This window comes from Jaculus jaculus, chromosome 5 (genome assembly GCF_020740685.1).
Source record: "Jaculus jaculus isolate mJacJac1 chromosome 5, mJacJac1.mat.Y.cur, whole genome shotgun sequence".
Classification (NCBI taxonomy): Eukaryota; Metazoa; Chordata; class Mammalia; order Rodentia; family Dipodidae; genus Jaculus; species Jaculus jaculus.
This window is the reverse complement of record NC_059106.1, coordinates 166,437,294-166,462,400: the sequence shown is the minus strand read 5'-3', so window position 1 is coordinate 166,462,400 and position 25,107 is coordinate 166,437,294. Positions and strand designations below refer to the sequence as shown.

At 46.9% G+C, this 25,107-nt stretch overlaps 1 protein-coding gene across 11 annotated transcripts in view; it reads right to left on the bottom strand.

Moving 5' to 3' along the window:
- Pknox1 (PBX/knotted 1 homeobox 1) overlaps window positions 1-21,865 on the bottom strand; it is a 64,547-nt gene extending 42,682 nt beyond the window's left edge. For 3 of the 11 annotated variants that reach the window (XM_045149766.1, XM_045149768.1, XM_045149771.1), the window contains exons 1-2: window positions 21,776-21,865; window positions 4,802-4,888 (exon numbers count right to left, since the gene is read on the bottom strand). The gene's annotated coding sequence lies outside the window, so the exon portion shown is untranslated. Of the gene's footprint in view, window positions 1-4,801; window positions 4,889-6,087; window positions 6,133-21,775 lie in introns of those variants that run through there. The other 8 variants (XM_045149767.1, XM_045149770.1, XM_045149777.1 and 5 more) reach the window with 7 other exon arrangements.
- Between the last annotated feature and the right edge of the window lie 3,242 nt (window positions 21,866-25,107).

Genomic DNA, 25,107 nt, shown 5'->3' with positions numbered 1-25,107 from the left:
AGCAGCAGGCAGCCACTGAGCAAGTGAAACACGAAACTGTGAGACTTGACACTAAAAGATGTTTAAGATACCAGCACATGGAACTTCTGTGACACAGGCTGTGTATGCTTGAATGTATGTCCCCGAAGACTCAGGTGTTTCATGAAAATTTGAGTTTGCAGCTTCAGCCCCTCAGAGGCAGACTCCTGCTACAGAGGGCATGACATGGGGGTGGGGGGACGGGTGAGAGGGTCGGAGTTCCAGCCCTGAGGTGTGCAGAGAGGCTTGAGTTCTGGTGGGCTCCCTGCTTTTCAGTGTTTGGTGACTATTTGGTTGTTTCTCTCTGCAGTGATCTGTGAAAGGGAGACAGTTTCTTTTGTCATTGATGGAACTTCCCATCCTCCCATAAAACTGTGTTTGGGGCTGGAGAGATAGCTTAGCAGTTAAGGAACTTGCCCGAGAAGCCTAAGAAACCAGGTTTGACTGCTCAAACCCACATAGGCCACATGTGCATAGGTGGCACACACATCTGGAGTTCATTTGCAGTGGATAAGGTGTTGGCATGCTAATTCATTCTCTCTTTTATTAAAAAAACAAACAAACTGTGGTTGAATGTTCATCCCAGCAACATTGGAAATGGCTACAACAGAAACTTGTTACCAGAAGAATGGGGTGTTGCTGCATGATCAATTTGACCATATGGATTTTGGTCTTTTGGAACTTACATACTGGAGGAAAATGCACAGATTTCACACTTGTGAATGCAGAATCCTCAGACTGTGGTAAGCCAAACTTTATGGGCTATTCTGGTGAAAGTTTGAAAATTCAAAATACAGAGAACTGTGTTGGCTTATGAGATTTCAAAAAAGAAGAAAAGGCAGAGAACTTTGTAGCAACTGTGCTACTGGCATAAAGACTGGCTGTGTTCTTCTGCCCAAGCCCAGAGAGTTTAAGCAAGGTTGAGTTTAAAAGTATGAACTGATGGACTTGGTGAAAGATATAGAACTGAAAGATATATGGCTTATCACAGGAAAAACTCAAGCAAGTTTAAAATTACAGGCATAGAGACTGGTTTTAAGTTACTAAAGCTGCTATTGTTCAACAGATTCCTACCACCATTAAGGAAGGGCCAACAACTTACATTGAAACAATGGAAAAGATGTCTGTGGTGTATTCCAACCAGGAAAGACGGAATAGTAGGAACGCAAACTCCTTTGAAAGGAGATGACTAGGACAAAGAAATCTGCTCCTCAAGGTCATGATTTATTTCCTCCCTGTATTAACAAAATGGCTGTCACTACACACCTGGCATTGGTTTTAGAAGCATGAAAAATGCATGGAGGGCTGGAGAGATGGCTTAGTGGTTAAGGTGCTTGCCTGCAAAGCCTAAGGACCCATATTTGATGCTTCAGATCCTATGTAATCCAGACACATAAGGAGATGCAAGCGCACAAGGTAGCACATGCACCTGGAGTTCAATTACAGTGGCTAGAGGTCCTGGCAGGCCAATTCTCTCTCTTGCATTATAAAAAAAAGAAAAACCGGGATGGAGAGATGGCTTAATGGTTAAGGCACTTGCCTGCAAAGCCTAAGGACCCAGGTTCAATTCTCCAGGGCCCACATAAGCCAGATGCACAAGGTAGCACATGTATCTGGAGTTCATTTGCAGTGGCTACAGGCCCTGGTATACCCATTCTCTCTGTCCCTCAGTCTCTCTCTCTCCTCCATCTCTAGTAAATAAATATTTAAAAAGAGTTCAAGGCCACCCTGAGACCTCATAAACCAAAAAAAAAAAAAAAAAAAAAAAAAAAGCACGGGAACAGTTCAGAAAGTGTACAAGGCTCTAGGAGCTGCTGTTGAAATGTGGAATGGGAAACAGTGTGATGGCCCTGAGAGACATTAGTAGGGCCAGTATAAGATGGACAAAGATTTGCTATGGAGACTCAAAAATGTTTTGAATATACCAGGACCATACAAAGGGTACCATGAGGCACTGTGGCTCAGGACAGAAATTTTCCCTGGCTACCCAATCCAGGTGGAGGGATGTAAATTGGAAATCCAGACATGGCTGTCATTGGTTATGGATGCTAAACTTAATACTTGACGTTTACCTAGTGGTTAATGATTATGCATTGGTCCAGTCTCACACCTTGTTATCCCTTATAGCAATGGAAATGTTTACTCTGTGCTATGTGTTGGAAGCATGTAATTTGTTTTAATTTTACAGGACTCACAGTTAAGGGACAGTCTTAAAGTTGGTAAAGGCAATGAGGGCCTTTAAAGTTCAACTGGATGCAATTTGCAGTGTGAGATGGTTGTAAGTCTATGAAGGCCACCAGGACCTTCTGCAAACAAACACCAAATATATGTGCTACTTGGGTCATCAGGCTTTGTAAGCAAGTACCTTTAACCACTGAGCCATCTCAAAGCCCAGAATTTCACATTCAAACCACCAGAGCACACGTGTGTGTATGTGTACAGAGGCCAAAGGTTGGTATGGGCTGTGCTTCTGGATCCCTCTTTACTAAAGCATGGTCTGACTTGAGCCCAGAGCTCTGATTCAGCTAGTCTAGCTAGCCAGTTTGCCCTGAGGATCCATCCCTTCTTCACTTCCCATGTGCTGAGATTACAGATGAAGCCACACCTACTGGTATTTCTTTATGTGAGTGCTAAGGAAACAAACCCCAGTAGTCCTCACATATGCACAGAAAACGCTTTATAGTTACATCACCACAGCGCCCTTTCATTCCTCTTTCTTTTTTGGTTTTGGTTTTTCTGAGGTAAGGTCTTGCTCTACCTCAGGCTGATCTGGAATTCACTAGGTAGTCTCAGGGTATCCTCAAACTCAGTGATCCTCCTACTTCTGCCTCCTACGTGCTGGGGTTCAAGGCATGAGCCACCACACCTGCTTCCTTTTCACTCTTTAAAAAAACCATTTATTTGCAAGTAGAGAGATTAGAGAAAAAATATGAATATAGGTAACAAACTCCAGATACATGTGCCATGTTTGCAGCTGACTTTATGTGGGTACTGGGGAATTAAATCCAGGCTATCAGGCTTTCCTTTAATTACTGAGACATCTCTCTCCAGCCCTCGTGTGCATGTGTGCATGCATGTGTTATATGCAGTTGCATGTGTAGGCCAGAGGACAACCTTGGGTGTCATCCTCAGAAAGAAATCAATCCACCTTTTTTTGAGACAAGGTCTCTCATTAGTCTAAAGCTCACCAATTCAACTAGGGTTCCACCCATTTCCACCTCTCTACTGCTGGGCCTACAGGCCCACACCGTCGCATTTACATGGGTAACTAGGGATTGAACTCAGATCTTCATGTTTGCAAAGCAAACACATTACTCCAAAGCCATCTCCTCAGCACCTCCTTTCACTCATAAGTTCTCAGTTCTCATATAGCCAAGGCCAGCCTTCACAGCTAATGATGACTATAAACTCCTGATCCTATCCACACCCCCACTGTTGGTATTACAGGTATGTAATCCCATACCTGACTTTCTTTTTGGGTAGGAGTGGGGCTGAGGACTGTCTTTGAGACAGGATTTCACTAGGTAGCCCAGGCAGGCCTTGAAATCAAAGCAATCCTACCTCTGCCTCCTGAGTGCTGGGATTACAAGTATGAGGGCACAACACTCAACTAGAATTTACTTTTACAAACAGGATTAGCCTTTGTGGCTTAATATGTGACTAATTCTGCTAAGTGTTTCTGTGACTGCACAGAACCTGTATTTTATGTTGTATCAGGCAAAAATTTCTGTCCATGTCCATTTTCTGTCCACTGGCTCCAGGTTAGTTATATTGCTTAAATCCTCTACATCACTTCCTGACTGGAGATAATTTTGGCTGACAGGACATTCAGTGATACGTGAGAACAATTCTGGTTATCACCAGTGAGATCCTGACAGTGATCTAGCCCTGAATGTCCAACCAGTTCCACTCACTCCTCTGATCTACTTAGTCGCTGGGATGCTAGGAGTCACAGGGAGGTCTCTGTCAAGTCCCCGTGTACCCATTCATCTCTGTAAGCTGTAGCAATGAGGCATATGGAGTTTAGTTTAGTGCCTCATCCTCTGAGGGCATCTTATTGGCCCTCATGGCTTGTTTACAAGGAGCCCTCTCTCTAGCACTGCCATAGCCAGTTTGATCTTAGCTGGCAGTTTCATCCAGCTAGACTGACAGTTTTCTGGCCCTCGTTCCCCACCTACATGTCAGCTTTAGATGCCTTCTTTATGAAGATCATTCTACCACATGTCAATTTTCGACTTAATCTGGAGCTTTATCATCTGAACCCTTTTCACATTATGGTGGCTCCTGCTACATTTGGGTTTATTCATGTCACTTGGTTTTAGTTTTAAAAATATATACCAAGCCAGGTGGGTTTTATTTTCTGATTTTTTTTTTTTTTTTTTTTTTTGAGGTAGGGTCTTACTCTGGACCAGGCTGACCTGGAATTCACTATGTAGTTTCAGAGTGGCCTCTAACTCATGATGATCCTCCTACCTCTGCCTCCCGAGTGCTGGGAATGATTAAAGGCATGCACCTGACCTAAGTTAAGATTTTTATTTTTCCTTTCCTCAATTCTTTATTCTTTTGTTTGTTTGTTTTGTTCTGTTTTTTAAGGTAGGGTCTTGCTCTAGCCCATGCTGATCTGGAATTCAATATGTAGTGTCAGGCTGGTCTCAAGCTCACAGTGATCCTCCTACCTCAGTCCCACAAGTGCTGGTATTAAAGGTGTGCACCACCATGCCTGGCTCCGTAACAATTCTGTATCATTAATCACCAGTAAAGTATGTTTCTCAACAGTACTCACCTGCAGTCCTGGCTATTTGGGAGGCTACAGCAGGAGGATCCCTTAAGCCCAAGAGTTGTGAGGCCAGCCTGGGCCCATGGACGGACCCTGTCAAAACAGAACAAAAAAACAAGGCATGTTTACTAAGCTTCCAGATTTGAATTTGCCTCTTCGGCAAAAGAAGTGATACCTTACTCAACTTTACATGCTCTGTGCTGGTGCTGGGTACACGACAATATGGAAATACAAACATATCTGGAATTGTCAGAAACATTTCTCAAATCCTTGAAATACATTTCAGGGCATTATTTAAAGATTCAATATTGATTTATGTAGGCTCATGTAGCTCTAATCTTCATTCCCAACAAAGACACAGAGCCTATGTAAATATAAAGCATATGATAACACGGTCACTACTGTCCATACTCAGTACAGTAAAGACATCCCCGACTTAGACAACTCTAACACTCAGTGCTTGAGTATCTGATTATTGGAGAATTCAGGGTTCAGGGGCTGGAGAGATGGCTTAGTGGTTAAGGCACGCTCGTCTGCAAAGCTTAAGGACCCAGGTTCAAGTCCCCACATAAGCCAGATGCACAAGGTGGTTAATATGTCTAGAGTTCATTTGCAGTGGCTGGAGGCCCTGGTGTGCCCGTCTCTATCTGCCTCTTTCTCTCTCTCAAGTAAGTAAATATTTTTTAAAAAAAAAGGAATTCAGATCATTTTAAAGACCCCAGCAGAGGCCTGTTGGTGTAAAGAAGATTTCTAATAGGGATGCTCCACTAGGCTAGGATTTTGTTGCATATCTTATACCCCATCACAGGAAGAAAGTATGCGATCACTACTACAGAAAGGAGGCATACCACCCCACCTTGCAAAAGAAACGTAGATATACTGGGATTGTTGGTCAGTACGCCACCCTCACAGATCAGCCTCAGTTGCATAGTTTATCACTCATTGCAGGGCCATACAACTAATCCTCCCCTTAGTCCAACTGGTGCCTGGGGTGCACATGAACACATGCTGAGTAGACACGGTGCTCCAGACATAGCACCAACTACAGGGTAAAGAAATAATTCCACTCATCTAGCTTAGTGAACCAGTGAGGTTACTGGGGTTAGTTGCAGGAGCATGAATGCAGGCCTGTAATCCCAGCTACTTGGTAGGCTTAGACAGAAAGGCTGAAAGATCAAGGCAGCTTAGAGATCTTGTTTGAAAATTTAAAAAACAGCAGGGCTGGAAAGATAGCTCAGAGGTTAAGGCACTTGCCCGCAAAGCCTAATGACCGGAGTTCAATTCCCCAGTACCTATGTCAAGCCAGGTGCATAAAGTGGCGCATGCATCTTGAGTTTGTTTGTAGCAGCTGGCAGCCCTGGAGCACCCGTTCTGTCTCTCTTCTCTTTCTCTCTGCTTGCAAATAAATAAAAGTATTAAAAAAGACATTAATAAAGCTGGGCATAGTGGCACATGCCTTTAATCACAGCACTTGGGAGGCAGAAGTAGGAGGATCACCATGAGTTTGAGGCCACCCTGAGACTACATAGTAAATTCTAGGTCAGCCTGAACTAGAGACCCAACCTTGGGAAAAAAAAAAAAAAAAACAACCCAAGTTAGGGGCAATAGCTTAGTGCCTAGCATGTGTATGAGGCCCTGGGCTCAATCCCCAGTATCAAGAGACACAGACACACACAGCACACACATAAGATGCCTGAAACCAAAGATAGCACCAAACCCTATATATACTACCTTTGTCCTACAATACTCGTTATGAGTTTATTTTATAAATTAGATACTTTAAAAGATTAATCAGCCAGGTGTGGTGGTATATACCTGTAATCCCAGCACTCAGGGGGCAGAGGTAGGAGGATCACTGTGAGTTCGAGGCCACCCTGAGACGACATAGTGAATTCCAGGTCAGCCTGAACTAGAGTGAGACCCTACCTCGAAAAAAAAAAAAAAAGATTAATCATAGAACAAGTGTAATAATAGACTGTAGTAGAAGTTATTTAAGCAGGTGTGGTGGCACTTGCCTGTGAGAATAACACTCAGGACGAGACTGAGACTAAAGGATCAGGCTTTCAATGTCAGCCTCAGGTACGTATGAATCCAAAATCAGCCTGGGCTGTATGAGACTTTGTCTCAAAAAAAAAAAAAAAAAGTTAGAGCTGGAGAGATGGCTTAGAAGTTAAGGCACTGAGCTAAGAAGCCTAAGGACCTGGGTTAGTTCCCCAAAATCCACATAAGCCTGATGCACATGGTGGCACATGTGTTTATAGTTCAGTTGCAATGGCTAGAGGCCCTGGTGCGCCCTTTCTCTCTATCTGCCTCTCATAAATAAATAGATAAAATATTTATTAAATGTTATTTAAAACTAATTATTTATTTCTAATGTATAATTTTTGGGCCATGACTGATTGCAGGTAATGGAAGCACAGAAAGTGAAACCAAGGATATAGGAGGCAGGTGGAAGAAGGGTGACATAGATAACTACATGACATGTTTTCTGCTTTGAGGGCATAGAAGAGCTCTCATTTCCAGGAAAACAGACTCAACAAATGATTTCACTATGTGGAACATAACTAAATAGGCTACCTTTTGTTTGTTTTGTTTTTCAAGGTAGTATCTCACCCTAGCCCAGGCTGACCTAGAATTCACCATGTAGTCACAAGGTGACCTCAAACTCATGGCAATCCTACCACTGCCTGCCTCCCAGGTGCTGAGATTAAAGGTGTGCACCACCGTGCCCAGCTTCAATAGACTACATTTTTTAAGTAAGAAAAAACATAACAGGGCTGGAAAGATGGCTCAGTGATTAAAGGTACTTGCTTACAAAGCCTGATGGTTGGGGTTTGTGGTGGTTTGATTCAGGTGCCCCCATAAACTTAGGCGTTCTGAATGCTAGGTTTCCAGCTGATGGAGATTTGGAAACTAACACCTCCAGGAAGCAGTGTATGCTTGGGGGCGGGCTTATGGGTGTTATAGCCAGTTTCCCCTTGCTAGTGTTTGGCATACTCTCCTGTTACTGTTGTCCACCTGATGTTGGCCAGGGGGTGACATCCACCCTCTGCGTATGCCATCATTTCCTCCTGCCATTGTGGAGCTTCCCCCTCGAGCCTGTAAGCCAACATAAACCTCTTTTTTTTTTTTTTTTTTTTGAGGTAGGGTCTCACTCTAGTCCAGGCTGACCTCAAATTCACTATGTAGTCTCAGGGTGGCCTTGAACTCACAGTGATCCTCCTACCCCCGCCTCCCAAGTGCTGGGATTAAATGTCTGTGCTAGCACTCCTGGTTTGGTTGGGTGATTTCTACCAGCAATGCAAAGCTGACTGCAACAGTAAAGTGGTATTGAGGAGTGGGACTGCTGCTAGACTCCTGACTGTGTGGCTCTGGCCTTTTGGAGCTGATTTCAAGAGGAATGTGGAAGGACTTGAAACCTTGACCTAAGAGATGCCCTGCAGTGCTGTAAGTACAGCTTGATGGTCTATTCTGGTCAGAGTTGAAAGACCTGAATGCAGTAAGAACTGTGGACTGTGAGTATGAGGGTGAGAAAGAGCTTTGCTTGGACTGGGCTAGCAGTTTGTGTGAGAAGCTTGCTCTTATGCCTGTGTCCTGAGAAGTTGTGCAGGGTTGCACTGCATAGAAATTGAATAGTGTGAGCAGAGGATGTTGCACAGAAAGAAATGTTTAGGATGAAACTGATGCCTGTTCAGCTGCAATTGAGAGATGACAACCTTTGAGGTTGGGCCAGCTGACCTGCACTGGGGCAACAGGAAGAATGTAGACCTTTTGAAGGGGTCTGAGTACTCAAGAAGTGTCCTGTTCTTCAAAGTCTGCTTTATTCCCCCCTTGGATTAATAAACTGGAACCCTACCTGGTATTGTGGAAAAAGAAATGCAGAAATGAGTTTGCAACACAGTCTTGTGTTTTGGAAATGGCCATGGGCAGTGTGAGGCAGGTTTGCTGGATGCCTGCACAGAGACCCAATGGAGCCGTGAGGATGAACCATGGATTGCAATGGAAACCCAGTGGAGATGCAGTGACTACGAGATGGCTGCTATGGAAAGCTGCCGGCCCTAATGAAGTTTTCCAGGACTGTGAGTAGCCTAGCTGGAGGGGCAGAATTGAAACTCCAGAGACTTGTTGCTAGTTAGAATTATCAAACTTGGATACTTGTCAGTAGCTAGAGTTGTTAGACTTGGAGCTACAGAGTTTGGTGTTTGCCCTGTTTAAATTATGTATTGCTTGAGTATTCCTTTGCTATGCACAATGCCATCTTTTGCACTGTGAATGTTTATTCTGTGTCATTAAGGGTTTTTTGAGATTACTTTTTGGTATTATGGCTCAGTTAAAAGATCTTGGATTATGAGGATGTATGAATATCATTGGAATTGATAAAAACTATGGGGACTTTTAAAGTTGGATGAATGCATTGCACTTTACATCATGTATGGTTATCAGTTTATGGGGGCCAGTGGCGGAATGAGGTGGGTTTGATTCAGGTGTCCCCCATAAACTTAGGTGTTCTGAATGCTAGATTTCCAGCTGATGGAGATTTGGGAATTAATACCTCAAGGAAGCAGTGTATTGTCGGAGACAGGCTTATGGGTGTTATAGCCAGCTCCCCCTTGCTAATGTTTGGCACACTCTCCTATTGCTGTTGTCCACCTGATGTGGGTCAGGTGGTGATGTCCACCCTCTGCTCATGCTATCGTTTTTCCTGCCATTATGGAGCTTCCCCATTGAGCCTGTAAGCCAAAATAAACCTCTTTGTTTTTTCCCACAAGTTGCTCTTGGTTGGGTGATTTCTACTAGCAATGTGAACCTAACTGCCATAGAGTTCAATTCTCCAGTACCCACATAAAGCCAAAAAAGCTAGATGGTACATGCATCCGGAGTTCATTTGCAAGTTAACAAAAAGACCTGGTGCATTCACACTTACTCTCTTTCAAATAAATAAATTTAATTTTTTAAAAAAATACAACATTCATAAAAATAGAGCCTTTTGCCAGGTGTGGTGGTGCATGCCTTTAATCCCAGCACTTGGGAGTCAGGGTAAGAGGATTGCCATGAGTTTGAGGCCACCCTGAGACTACACAATGAATTCAGATCAGCCTGGGCTAGAGTGAGACCCTACCTCAAAAAACTAAAAAATAAATAAGTGTGTGTGTGTGTGTGTGTATATATATATATATATATATACATATATATATATATATACACACACACACACATACATACACACACATATATATACATATATTTTTTCTTTTTCTTTAATAAAATTCTGAAAAAGGCATCAGCTGCCCCCCCACACTAAAAAAAAGTCAGAGGTCAGGGCAAAGGAGACCTCTTCCAGGCCTCCCACCTTCTGTAGCCTGACAGCTGCAAAACCCAGCCTCTGCTCCCCCACCCTGGCCACACTAAACTGAATTGCTCTGGTGAGGCACTGAAACCCACAGGAAAGAACAACACTCCTGACTGACTCATCAGCAAAACAAGGTCCCCCAGAGCTCAAGGAGAACTAGTCTCTAAGGTAAAGAGTTCCAGTTAAGCTTGAACATGGCCCCAGTAATGATTTAACATTTTCCTTAGGATCTACTTTCGCATAAACATTATAATCCTAATGAATCAGAGTTGAGCCCATGGAGGAGAAACATCTTTCCTAGTCTCCAACAGTTAACACTGTTTGGCCCATTTAGGTCCAGATCAACTTTGATCTGTTTCTGTTGCAAACTGGGGTTGGGGGAGGGAGGTCAGTTCTAAAAAGGGATGGGAAGTGAATTTAAGATGTTATGAATAAGCTATATGGAAACCTACTTCTTTGGATAATAGTGCACCCAGAAGCCAAAGATGATTGCTCAAAAAATTTCAGCACTGGGGTGGGATACCTGCCAGTGAGCTGTTGGTCAGTGAGGTCCCTGATGCCCCCAAAACAATACAGGCCATTGCCAAGGCTCTTGGTTGCCCACCAGCACCAGATGGTAAGAACCCTACTGCTGAAGACTTCACATGTTTGGGCTGCAGGTCACTGTGAAGTCACACTGGAGCTCCTCCCTGCTGACTAGCTATCAGAAAGCTGGAAAAGAGCTTTCCTGCAAGCAGCCCTTTGGGAGAGTGAAGTCATCAGTGGTATTAAAGAGCAATGGACCCTGCAAGCCCTAAGACTGCCCAGCCAGGCCAAATGTGCCAACTGAGACAACAGTGGCATGTCTGTTATAAAGAAAACCAACTGCTTTCTAATTTGATTAGAGGCCCACTCCAAGGGAGGGAATAGACACCTGGTACTAAAAATCTAGTCAAAAGTCTATGGCTAGGAAGGTCATGAGCCCTAAGGAAGTAATGCCTGCTGTTGTCTGGCTAAATGCATACATTATGTCCACCAAATGCCCTATAAGCACTTTTTTTAATGCTACTCTCACTTTTGCTAAAAGAAGCTTCTCTCTTCAGATGGCAGTGACCACTGGGTGACTCAAAAGTACCATAGTGCTGAGAAGTGACAGTAGAGTGTTCAGTACTAAGACATTTCTATCACACCCTCCAAGGCTCAGGGTAGCAAAAGGAGTGGTGGACAGAATGTAAGAACCAGGACTGGAGATATAAGAGGGGAAGGAGCCTGCATGCAAAGCCTAGGACCCAAGTTCGATTCCTCTACTACCCATATAAACCAGATGCACAAGGTGGCACATAAAGAATTGGCTGGGAGTCGGGCATGGTGGCATATGCCTTTAATCCCAACACTTGGTAGGTAGAGGTAGGAAGTGGTAGGAGGATCACTGTGAGTTCGAGGCCACCCTGAGACTACATAGTGAATTCCAGATCAGCCTAGACTAGAGTGAGACCCTACCTCAAAAAACCAAAAACAGAAGAATTGGCCAGGCATGGTGACATACACCTTTAATAGAAGTCAGGAGGCAGAGGTAAGAGGATCGCCATAATTCAAGGCCATCATGAGACTACATAGTGAATTCCAGGTCAGCCTGCGCTATAGCAAGACCCTACCTTGAAAAATGAAAGAAAGAGTGAGCCAAAGGAAGAGGAGGAGTACAATGCAATCTTTCCAGACACAAAATGGCCTTGATATTCATGACCTCCCAGTGCCTGAAACTACCTACGTAAGACCTTCAAAACAGGAGGAAACGATGATGACATCAAAATAAAAGTGAGACTAAATTGGAAGGGAAAAGGAAGTTGATGGAGGGTGGATTTGAGAGGAGGCAATGGGAGTGAAGGGAGGGAATTATCTTGGTTTTATTGTTTATACTTATGGAAGCTGTCAATAAAAAGTAAAAAAAAAAAAGGAAGACACCTTCTCCAAGGTACCTTCTCTTGGGAATTAAACTACCCATCACAAAGTTCAGTGAGCACCTTTGTGTGCGAGAAGTTTTAAGTGAGTTGAATGTGGTGGCACAGGCCTTTAATTCCAGCACTTGGAGACAGAGGTAGGTGGATTGCTGTGAGTTGAGGCCATCCTGAGACTACATATTGAATTTCAGATCAGCCTGAGCTAGAGCTAAACCCTACTGCAAAAAAAAAAAAAAAAAAAAGAAAAGAAAAAGAAAAAGAAAAGCAAAGCAAAGAAAAGAAAGAAAGAAAAAGTTTTAAGTGATCAGGGCTTAGAGAACCACAAGCAGCTGTTCATCTGCTTTCAACCTTGGCCCTCATCCTTCGTCCCAGAAATGGTCAGTCAATAAATAACTCATCAAGAGGAAAATGTTTGCCAAGAAATCACTTTATTTTTCAAACAAGGCTTGGAGAGGTGCCACCTGAAACTTAATATCCAAATAGAATCACAGATATGAAACCCTATTAAAACAAAGCTGTGCCAGGCACATTGGCATAGCCATAACACCAGCAACTCAGGAGGCTCATGCAGTAGAATGGTTTGAGTCTAGCCTGGGCTATTTATCAAGTCCTTATCTCAAAACAGAATAAAAACCTGCATGGAGTATTTCCAACTTAAAAATCTGTAATGTCCACTAAAGATAAAACAAAATTGGGCTGGAGAGATGGCTCAGCAGTTAAGCGCTTGCCTGTGAAGCCTAAGGACCCCTGTTCAAGGCTCCATGCCCCAAGACCCATGTTAGCCAGATGCACAAGGAGGCGCACGCATCTGGAATTCGTTTGCAGTGGCTGGAGGCCCTGGCGCACCCATTCTCTCTCTCTCTCTGCCTCTGTCTCTGTCTGTCGCTCTCAAATAAATAAATAAAAATAAACCAAAAAGAATTTTTTTAATATTTTATTTATTTGAGAACAACAGACACAGAGAGAAAGACAGATAGAGGGAGAGAGAGAGAGTGGGCGCGCCACGGCTTCCAGCCTCTGCAAACAAACTCCAGACGCGTGTGCCCCCTTGTGCATCTGGCTAACGTGGGACCTGGGGAACCGAGCCTCGAACCGGGGTCCTTAGGCTTCACAGGCAAGCACTTAACCGCTAAGCCATCTCTCCAGCCCCAAAAAGAATTTTTTAAAAAAAGATAAAAAACTATAGACCGGGCATGGTGGCGCACACCTTTAATTCCAGCACTCAGAGGCAGCACTTGGAAGACAGAGGTAGGAGGATTGCCATGAGTTCCGGGCCACCCTGAGACTACATAGTGAATTCCAGGTTAGCCTGAGCTAGAGTGAGACCTTACCTCAGAATAAAACAAACAAACAAACAAAAAACTTTTGTAATTGGGCATGGTGTCACATGCCTTTAATCCCAGCACTTGGGAGACAAAGGTAGTAAGATTGCTGTGAGTTTGAGGCTAACTTGGGACTACATAGTGAATTCCAGGTCAGCCTGGGCCAGAGGAAGACCCTACTTCGAAAAACTTACAAAAAAAAAAAAAATAGTTTGCAGTCATGCCTGCAACATCAGAGCCTTTGAGCATTTAGCTTTTCTTCTGTGTGTACCTGGTGTGTATGTGTGATTGTACATGAGCTGGTTGTGTATAAGATGGTGTGCATGTGTAGGGCAAAATGTCAGATGTCCTTCTCCAATGTTCTCCACCTGTTTATTGATACAGGGTCTCATTTGGCAAATGTAGCTTGCCCCAGATTCCCAAATCTGCCTCCTGAGTGCTGGGATTACAGGCAGGTCACCACTTCGAGCCAGCATTTACATGGGTGCTGGGGTCCAGAGTCAGGTCCTGATGCTTGTATGGTGCTCACTTTACCAACTGAGTGGTTCCCCAGTCTTCATCTAACTTTCAGTATTATTTGTGTTCTGCCAGCTAGAGCAGGCTGATCTGGAATTTACTATGTAGCCTCAGGGTGGCCTCGAACTCATGGTGATCCTCCTACCTCTGCCTCCCATGTGCTGGGATTAAAGGCATATGCCACCATGCCTGGTTCATTGTGAAAGCTTTTTTTGTTTTGTTTTGTTTTGTTTTTCGAGGTAGGGTCTCACTCTGGCTCAGGCTGACCTGGAATTCACTATGTAGTCTCAGGGTGGCCTCGAACTCTCGGCGATCCTCCTACCTCTGCCTCCCGAGTGCTGGGATTAAAGGCGTGCGCCACCACGCCAGGCTCATTGTGAAAGTTTTATGTGTCAATTTGTAAAGATGCCATTGATAGTTAAGATAGTAAAGCTTTGATAACAAATTTAATAGTTGTAATAGGTGCTTGGCCCAAGCCATGTCAGACCACATTCTAAAACCACTAGCATGTCTCTGTTATTAGAATTTTTTCTTTTTGTTTCTTTAAGTTATTTACTTATTATTGGAGAGAGGGATACAATGAGGGTGAGAGAGAGAGAGAGAGAGCACATGAGCACGCGTGCCAATGTAAATGAACTCCAGATGCTACCTTGTGCGTCTGGCATACATGGGACCTGGAGACCTGAATCTGGGTCCTTACACAGGCAACTGCCTTAGTTGCAGTGCCATCTCTCCAGCCCTTTTTCTTTTTTTTTTTAATATATTTTAATCATATTTAACATTTTATTTATTTATTTATGAGAGAAAGAGACAGATAGAAAGAATAGACACACCAGGACTTCCAGCCACTGCAAACGAACTCCAGACACATGTGCCACCTTGTGCATATGGCTTATGTGGGTCCTGGGGAGTTGAACCTGGGTCCTTTGGCTTTGCAGACAAACACCTTAACTTCTAAGCCATCTCTCCAGCCCACAAAATAGTTTTTAAAAACCCACAAAACTGTGAGACTTAATTTTTTTAATGAGAAATACTTATGTTAATATGCACAAAACTATGTAATGCCAATTAAAATCCCAAAAACAGATTACTAAATTATTACATGAAAATATGCACATAAGCAACCTGACTCAAATAGCCAGAGGAGGCTGAAGAGATGGCTTAGTGGTTAAAGCACTTGTCCGTGAAGCCAGATTCAATTCCCCAGTACCCACATAACCCAGAAGCACATGGTAAAACATGTGTGTAGAGTTTGTTTGCAGTGGCTGGAAGCCCTGGCGCACCCATTCTCTTCCCCCGATAAATTTGAAAACAAAACTTGAATAGCTATTTCTCTAAAGAAAACATTCAAATGAAGGACTGGAGAGATGGATCAGCAGTTAAGGCGCTTGCCTACAAAGCCCAATGACCTGGTTTGATTCACCGGTACCCACGTAAAGCCAGATACACAGTGGCACATGCATCTGGAGATCCTCTGCAAGCAGCCAGGAGGCCCTGGCATGCCCATTCTCATTCATTCTCTCTTCTATCTCTGCTTGCAAATAAGCAAATAACAATATTTAAAAAGAAAATACACAAATGACCAATAAGCACATGAAAAGATGTTCAATATCACTATTTACCAGGGAATGCAAATCAAAACTCCAAGATACCATCTCATACCCATTAGAATGGTAACCAGAAAAAAAGTCTACCAAAGGAAATATAAAATTGAGTGTATACCTATTACTTAGCCTAAAAAGTATGGAAATTTTAACTATGGATAAAATTTTGCCAAGTGAAATGCAGATGTTATGCTAAGTAAAAAAGCAAATCACAAAAAGACAAATGTTATGATTCCATTTACATGGGATACCTAAAATAGCAAAGTTCATACAAACAGAAGGTAAAATTTAGTTGCAAGGGGCTCCTAAGAATGTGAGTGGGGAGCTGGCTGGAGAGATGGCTCAGAAAAGCCCAACAAACAGAGTTCAATACCCCAGTACCCACATAAAGCCAGATGCAGAGTGGCACATGCGTCTGGAGTTCATCTGCAGCAGCTGGAGGCCCTGGTGAGCGACAATTCTATCTTCGCCCTCTCTGCTGGCAAATAAATAAACATTAGGGGGGAAAAAAAGAGGGTTTGGAGAGATGGCTTAGGGATTAAGGTGCTTGCCTACAAATCCTTAGGACCTAGGTTTGATTCCCCACTACTGACAGTAACTAGATGCGCAAGGTGGCACACGTATCTGGAGTTTGTATGCAGTGACTAGGGGTCCTGGTATGTCCATTCATTCTCTCTCAAAAAAAAAAAAAGTCGGCCGTGGTGGCGCATGCCTTTAATCCCAGCACTTGGGAGGCAGGCGTAGGAGTATCGCCATGAATTCAAGGCTACCCTGACACTACCAAATAAATTCCAGGTCAGCCTGGGCTAGAGTGAGACCCTACCTTAAAAGCAAAAAGAATATGAGTGGGCAGTTTATTGAATGAGGCAGTCCTCCAGCCTCAGGGCCTGGGAACGTGGTACGAAGGAAAGAGCTGGGTCAGTCAGAAGTGTGTGCTACCAAAAGGAAAAGGATGAAGTGGTAAGGCATTGGCCTGCAACGCCTAATGACTGGGTTCGATTCCCCAGTACCCATGTGAAGCCAGATGCACAAAGTGGTGCATACATCTGGAGTTCTTTTGCAGTGGCCAGAGGCTCTAGCATGCCCATTCTCTCTCCCTGTCTCTCTTCTCTCTGTGTACAAAAAAAAAAAAAAATTTTAAAGATGGTGAAGGAGATAGAGCTGGGGACTGAGAAGATGTGCAGCCAGACTATGGGAGAGTAAGGGTGCAGAAAGGAGCAGACAGTAGAGAACAGCAGCCTAGCTGGTGGGCAGCTGGATCCTGCCAGAGCAAACACTGACTCTATCAACTCTGCAACAGTGATTCCAGGGATGCCACTAGATTCCTGTGGCCTCTGCCTGTAGAGGCTTTACTATGCTAGAGGATGAGCCAAATGAAACAGGTTTTTTAGAGTGGCAAAGATTGCCCTGAGCAGCAATGATCTCTCAGCAACAGGGCACTGACGATCTCTGCTGAGCAGCTTACCCTGGAAAGGGAAAGGCTGACCTGGTAGTTTGATCTGTCCAGATGACGGCACCAGCACCACATTATTACAGAGAAAAGCCCAAAATAAAATTAATTGGATTAGAGAGATGTTGGGGATCAGAGACTGAGGAGCTGGCTCAGTGGATAAAAATGCTTGTTTGCAAAGCCTGCTGGCCAGGAATGGATTCCCCAGTTCCCACATTAAGCCAGATACACAAAGTGGCACATGCCTTTGGAGTTTGTATGCAGCAGCAAGAGACCTGATATTCCCATGCTCGCTCACTTGCTCTCTGCTTGCAAATAAAGAGGTGCAGGGATCAGACTCAGTGTAACGCAAGCTAGGGAGCTCTCATGGAGCTACATCCTGAGAGGTCAGTAACTGTCAAACTGTGCAGATGCAGTCAGCCTTTAACCCCCACCGCCCCAGACAGATGAAGGAAGCTGCTCCACCCATTCCCAATGTCCTAAAGCAAGCCCTCAGAATCAGTCTCTGAGAGAAAAGGGGTTTTGAACCACGGGTCAGACACTGCTTTCTGAGGAAATTCTCCAGAAACAACTAAATCTCAGGGGCTGAAGCCCACAGATAGTAGGCAGCAGGCTAGGTGTCCAGCACCCGCTCATTAGCAGGGCACTTGGCTGCCTTTGTGGCCAGACCCATGGATGACTGTGCCTCCCAGACCTCAAATGTTCATTCCATAAATTTCCTACATACACTACACCTCCACTTTATTTTTATTTTGAGACAGAGTATTATGGATCCCAGGCTGGCTTCAAACTCACTACTTAGCAGAGAATGACCTTAATAAATTCCCGCCTCCTTACTCAATAGTGGACACTGCAAGCCTTATATTTAGCCAGCCAGGGTAAATGAGCCAACTGGTGCAATAGTGGCATGTCAGTCATGGTGGAAACCAAAAGCCCTTTAATTTGACTGGAGGCCTGATCTACGGGAGGGAATACGTCCCTGATACTGAAAACTTAAAACAGGGGTAGTCATGAGTCCTGGTAACGTCTGCTGCTGTCTGGCTAAATGTATATACTATGCTTATCAAACAGCGCAGTAAGCACTTCTTTTAACGTTCATACCCTTATATTAATGCTACTCTCACTTTTGGTAGAGAATCTTCTCTTTTCAGATGGCAGTGACCTTGGGATGACTCAGAAGGCATTATGATGCTGGAAAGAAGTGACCGGAGTACTCAGTACTGCAATATCTCTATCACACCTTCCAAAGCTCAGGGTCTATTGCAGAAGAGGTGGCGGAAAGAATCTAAGAGCCAAAGCAAGGGAAGGACTCCTTATAACATGCTCCCCCAAGACACAAAATGGCCTGGATATCCCTGACTTCACAGTGCCTAACACTACCTACACAAGACCATCATAATAGCAGGAAAAGATCATGACATCAAAATAAAAGACAGACTGATTGAGTGGAGGAGGGGATATGATGGAGAATGGCATTTCAAAGGACAAAGTGGGGGGAGGGAGGGCATTCCCATGGGATATTGTTTACAATCATGGAAGTTAATTAAAAAAAATACTGAAAAGAGAAAAAAAATTAATTCTTGCCTCCACCTCCCCAGTGTTGGGATTACAGAAGTATACCACCCTGCCCAGTTTTATTCAGTCCTGGCCTCACACATGCTAAGAATGCACTTCACTAGCTGAGCTACAGAGCCATACTCTGTCTTCTTAAATTGTTTTATCTAACCAGAACTTAACACTCAGACACTCAGAGTCAATACATCTGGTTTAAGGTATTCTCTGCACACCAAGGGCTGGACTATTTGCCTTATCCTCAAGCAACTATGTATGAGCCCCCATCAATATGTTGGGTCCCCTAAGTATGCTAAATTCCTTGTCACCTCTGCCATCAATAAAATCAAGCCTAGCCAGGCGTGGGGGCACACACCTTTAATCCCAGCACTCGGGAGGCAGTGGTAGGAGACTTGTTGTGAGTTCGAGGCCACCCTGAGATTACCTAGTGAATTCCAGCCTGGGCTGGAGTGAGACCTTGCCTCAAAAAACCAAAATAATTAAATAAATAAATAAATAAAACCAGGCCTGGTATTTTAAAAAAGGCCACATCCATCCATATTCTTTTTTTTTTTTTTTTTTTTTTTTTGGTTTTTTGGGGTAGAGTTTTGCTCTATACCCAGGCTGACCTGGAATTCATTATGTAGTCTCTGGGAGGCCTGGGTGGTGCCGGGATTAAAGGCGTGCACCACCACACCCAGCTTCATCCATATTCTTTTTATCAAGACAGAATAAATACATGGGCTTCTAATGAAGAAAAGTTCAGCTTAGGAAAAAGAAAAAAAAAAAAAAGAAAAAACTGCAAAAACTTCCAGCTGAAATCCAACACTTCCTCAGTGAGGCAGACAATAACCCCAGAGTTTCAGCATGACCAACTTGAGGCATGTTCACAAAGCATCACCTCACCACTGTCCCCAGTGGGCCTAACAGCACTGCTCAGCTTGGTCAGGTACTAAGCTGATAACTCAGACGAGACTCCACAGCAGGTTTTGGCTCAGGATTTTGATTACTGTATTTCAATGACATTGGTTCACTTCTTGACCCTGCTTATTTATTTGGGTTTTCGGGGTAGTCTCGTTCTAGCCCAGGCTGACCTGGAATTCACTATGTAGTCTCAGGGTGGCCTTGAACTCAGAGATCCTTTACCTCTGCTTCCCTGAATGCTGGGCCTGTGCCACCACGACCAGCTTTGATCCTATGTTTTTAATTTTTTTTCTTTGTTTATTTGATGGCGACAGAAAGACAAAGAGGCAGAGAAACAGAGAGAGAGAGAGAGGAGAGAGAGAGAGCGCGAGTGCGTGCACGCGCGCGCGCCAGGGCCTCCAGCCACTGCAAACGAACTCCAGATGCATGTGCCCCCTTGTGCATCTGGCTTATGTGGCTCCTGGGGAATCGAGCCTCCAACCAGGGTCCTAAGGCTTCACAGGCAACCGCTTAACCGCAAAGCCATCTCTCCAGCCCTTGATCTATTTTTCATGGCCAGGCAGGACCAGAAAAGTTACGGTTTTTATACATATGCATTTTGCATCACTTTCAGATGTTTTAAGCTTTTCTTTCTTCCTTTTTTCTTTGTTTTTTGTTGTTGTTTTATTGTTTGTTTGATTTTTGTTTTTGGAGGTACGGTCTTGCTCTAGCCAGGCTGACCTGGACGTCACTATGTAGTCTCAGGGTGGCCTCGAACTCACTGTGATCCTTCTACCTCGGCCTCCCGAGTGCTGGGATTAAAGGTGTGCGCCACCACGCCTGGCTTTAAATTTTTCTTTTAAAGTTTCTGGTAGTTTTAGCAATTGCCAACCGAAGTGAACACTGGTAGAATGATTACTTCCGTGAGTAATCTTGCTTCCACAATTCACAATCAGGACTTTCCAGGCAGAATCGGAACTTAAACCTAGAGCCAAACAGAGACGCAGTGGCAGGAGCCATGACTTGCAGTGGAACATGACACAAGGGTGTATTTTAGCCCCACACACCCAGAGGAACCATGGCAGAGGGGTTGGTGTGCCACTTTCTCGCAAGCAGCCACCACACTGCCAAGACTAGAACACTTGGCCTGGCAACCAACGCTGGCATCTGGGTTAAGCTCCACTGCGGGGTACCACAAAAAATCAGGCCTACTCAAAAGTGTGCCCAGCGGGCTGGAGAGATGGCTTAGCGGTTAAGGTGCTTGTATGCAAAGCCAAAGAACCCAGGTTCTATTCCCCAGGACCCATGTAAGCCAGATGCACAAGGAGGCGCATGCATCTGGAGTTCACCTGCAGTGGCTGGAAGCCTTGGCGCTCCCATTTTTTCTCTCTCTCTCTCTCTCTCTGCTCTTTCCCTCTCTCAAATAAATAAATAAAAATAAACTATTTTTTATTTTTTAAAGTGCGCCCGGGGATGGGGATGGGGGTGGTGGCCGATGTTCGGCAACTTGTGTGTGGGGGAGGGTGGGAATCAATCCCTTGTGTAAGCTAACTCTTAACAAGCGAGAACAATCCGGGTCAGAACCCGTGACCCCGGTGAAATCTCTCGTGGGCCGCCGCGGCCCACGAGCCCGCGCGGGGCGGATACCCGCGGCTAAGGCCTCGGGGCTCTCGGAGGAGGAGGAGCGGGGCCAGAAGCCCCACGCGCCAGGCTCACACCGCTCCCCGGCCCGCACGACGACGCCGGGCGACGCAGGCCGCGAGCTGCGCCCGCTCCCGGGGGGCCTCGGGGCGGCCGGGCCTAGCGCGCGAAGTCCACCCTGGCCGGCTCGGCCGGCCGCCCGGACCCCCCCCCCATCTTCCCGCGCGCCCGCCTCCCGCCCGCCGCCCGCCGCCCGCCGGGCCCCTCCGCGCGCGCGCCCGCCCGCCCCCTCCCCGCGCGCGCCCCCGCCGGCCTCCCGCTCCGGGCCGCGCGCGCCGCGCGCCGCGAGGGACGGTTAGGCGCGCGCCTCGAGCGGGGGCCCCAGCGCCGCGCGGCCCGCCCGAGCCCTTCCAGAAATTTCCGCGTCCCTGAACCCACACAGGAAAACAAGCCGGGCGCGCCCCCGCGCCGGGGACGCCCGATGGCACCCCTCCCTCCCGCCCGCCCGCCGTGGTTCCCCTCCCCCTTCCCCGCCCCCGCCCCGGGCGCGGGTCAAGTGCGGAGGGGCCCCGGGCGCCGCCCGCCAGTCAGCTCGGCCGGCCCTTGTGGTGGCGGCGGCGGCGGCAGCGGCGGCCTCGGCCGGTGTGATTGATAGGGACGGCGGCGGCGAGAGCGACGGCGGCGGAGCGGTTGAGTGACAGCTTACCTGGGTGCCAATCTTCATCACACTGACAAGCGGCTGCAGCAATCGGGACCCGCAGTGCCGCGCCCGCGTCCAACCGTCACGCCGACGCCGGGCCACGCGACACAGCCTCGCTCAATGGGAGGAGGGCGACGCCGACGCGCGCCGCATCAATATTCACCGCGGGGGCGGGGCCTGTGGGACACTGGCCCCGCCCCCGTCCAGCGCGGCGGCGGGCTCGGGGCGGGGCGGGGGCGAAGGCGGGGGCGGGGCGACTCCGAGGGGCGGGGCCGGAGGACGGTCCCATCCCGCCTCGCGCCCGCCGCCAGGCCCCGCCCATCCGGCCAAGTCCAGACGCGAGCGAGCGGCCTGCCCCTCCCCGGAGGCAGAGCTTAACTCCTCATGACTATTCATTAGGGGGCGTGGCCTGGGCGCCGCCACGCCCCTCTCCTGCCTCCTCGCCACAAAAAAGAAAGGTTTGTGGAGCAGCGTCGGGTCTTCTCAGGCTGGGAGAGGACAGGTTGTGCGATCGGAAGACCCCGCTGACTCTGGGTGTGCAGGCCCCGAACCCTTCACGCGGTGGGGCGTCCCCCGCTCTGGGTGCCGGCCCGCTGCCTCCCCCCCAAACCCGGGTTCTGGGGCCTGGGTGGGCGCGGGTTGGAACGTCGTAGTGGGTGTGTACGTGCATGTAAATTGTTGGCCACCAGTGTGCTGCCGCCTGAGGTCTCTTGCCCAGGACCAAACACTGGGTGCTGCCTCTACAGCTCCTGGATGAGCGCTCAGGCACAGTGACCTTTATGTCTGCCCGCCTACATTGAGTACACCTTCCCGCCCAGAGTGACCCAAGTGGACCTGAGCTCCAGGCAACGTTAGCCGCTCTTGGAGCGCTGGGCAGTGAGGTATCTCCCATTCAGGCTTTCCTTCGACAATCTGTGGCAGTGTACCCATACTTTCTACCGATGGCTTTACGGGAAGGGGTTCCCATACCCCATGGAGGCTCTCGGTTTGTCTGGCTTTCTCTGACTGTTGGCAGAAGCATTCGTATATGCAGAGGCCACCGCTGTGGCCAGTGCTTCGAGTCCACCCACAGCTTGAAGGAGGCAGTTCTGCTGACCCCAAGCTGTATGCAGCTTCTGGGTCTTTTCAGAAAGGCTTACGGCAGATGCTGGAGGAGAAACCAGTGAGACCCTTGTCCAGGCAGAAACTTCTAGGGCACAAGAATAGCTTAATAAAGACTCCTACAGTTTTCAGGGAAGTTCCAAATGGAAACACAAGGTCCCTTCAAAAGTTATGAAGAATTTGAGAGGGCAGGGGAGATTGTTCAGTGATTCAAGGTGCTTGCTTGTAATGTTAGCCAAGCACAGGTTCAATTCCCCAGCACCACATAAAACCGGATGAATGTCTGATCCCAACCTGCCTAAGACAATGGAAGGCGGAGCCAGGAGAATCCAAAGCTCATTGGCCAGCTAGTCTGGCTTCATTTGCAGTTTGACGGTTTGCTGCATAGAGACCCTGTCTCAAAGAAGGTGGAGCAATGACACCTGAAAGTTATCCAACTCTTCTGAGACAAGGACTCCCACTGTTCTAGAACTGATTAGCTAGACTAGCTGGCCAGTGAGCCCCAGGAATCCTCCTGTCCCCACCTCTTCATGGTTGAGATTACAGGTAGCACATCACTACACTGTAAATATTTCATGGGTACTCAGGATCAAACTCAGGTCCTCTGCTTAAAAGGCAAGCACTTGACTGCCTGGTCTATCTCCCCAGGGCCCCTGTTCTGTTTCTTCTAATTTTGTCTCCACTGTCCTTTCACTGAAAAGGAGATCTTCTTAGTCCTTTGAGTGTTGATGAGGGTGCTGCCGATAGGTCCGCAGGTGAAACAAGAAAAGAGGCCCTGAGCATGGAGAGTGCACAGTGCTTGGGATCAGCAGCAGTCAAACGGACAGCACCTGCCCTGCCATCCTGTGTGAACCAGAGGAAGGATTGGCATGGCCTTACAGGGTGCTGTTACATTCTGGGGCTGGAAAGATGGCTCACTGTGTAAAGCGCTTGCCACGCAAGCTTGAGAACCCGAATTAGATCTTAGTACCAAGTAAAATGCCAGGCAGCATGGTAACATGGTGCCTTTAATCCCATTGCTGGGAGGCAGAGACAGATTCTTCACTCGGCAGGTCGTCTAACCAAATCAGTGAGCTTTAAGGTTTAGTGAGAGACCCTGTCTCAACAAATAACAAATAACAACTGAAGAGGATACTCCATGTCAACCTGTGGTATTTTGTAGAATATCCCTTGATTTTTATTTATTTATTTTTGTTTTTCTGAGGTAGGGTTTCACTCTAGCTCAGGCTGACCTGGAATTCACTATGGAGTCTCAGGGTGGCCTCGAACTCTTGGCGTTCTTCCTACCTCTGCGTCTGGAGTGCTGGGATTAAAGGCGTGCGCCGCCATGCCCGGCTAATATACATGTTATTTTTAAAGAAGAAAGAAATGCACATTTTGGCTCTTATCCCTGGTTTCCAGCACAGAGTTCCCTAACCGCTCCTGATTTCCTGTGCAGTGGTTGTCTTCTGTTCTGTACTTGGTCCGGCGCAGAGTTCCTGACGCCTTGGGGCCTTTTGGGTGGTGGGAGCACTTTTGTCCTAATGAGGCAGTTCTTGGTGGCTTCCAAATGACGTTAAGTCACCAAAACAGATAGTCTGTGATGGGGAGCCTGAAACTACTCAGGGTCTCCTCTGAGAGGGGCCGAGGGGCTGGAGACGGAGCGAACAAAGCCTCGGGTACAAGCCTCTGAGCTGTGCCGCCCCGCGGTGGGAGCCGTGGAGGGCGTGGTGGCGGCCTTGTACCCCCTCCCCTCCTTGCCCTGTGCACCTCTTCCTTTTGGAGGGTTCTGAATTGTACCCTTTATGATAAAGGGGTGAATGTAAGCACAGTTTCCCCCTGAGTTCTGTGAACCATTCCAGCAAGCGAGGAATCCTAACCGGGGCAGTGCAGGGCGCAGGACCAGCTCGTTCTCAGTGGGACCTGGCCCGGCCTGTCCGTGCGGCTGAGTCCTTCAGACCTTGCGATCTGGCACTGCCTCCAGCTAGACGAAAGCAAGGTGATGGGCACCCCCTGTGAAATGGTGCACGGGGCAGAATCCGCACACCTGACCCCACAGCCGAGCTCTGTGGATTCTAGCCCAGGCTGACCCGGAATTCACTCTGGAGTCTCAGGGTGGCCTCGACTCACAGCGATCCTCCTACCTCTGCCTCCCGAGTGCTAGGATCTGCGCCACCACACCCGGTTTGCCCTTCTTACTATACACAGAACTATTCACACTGCAAGGAAATCATCTGCGCCCAGTACTTGAAGGAACA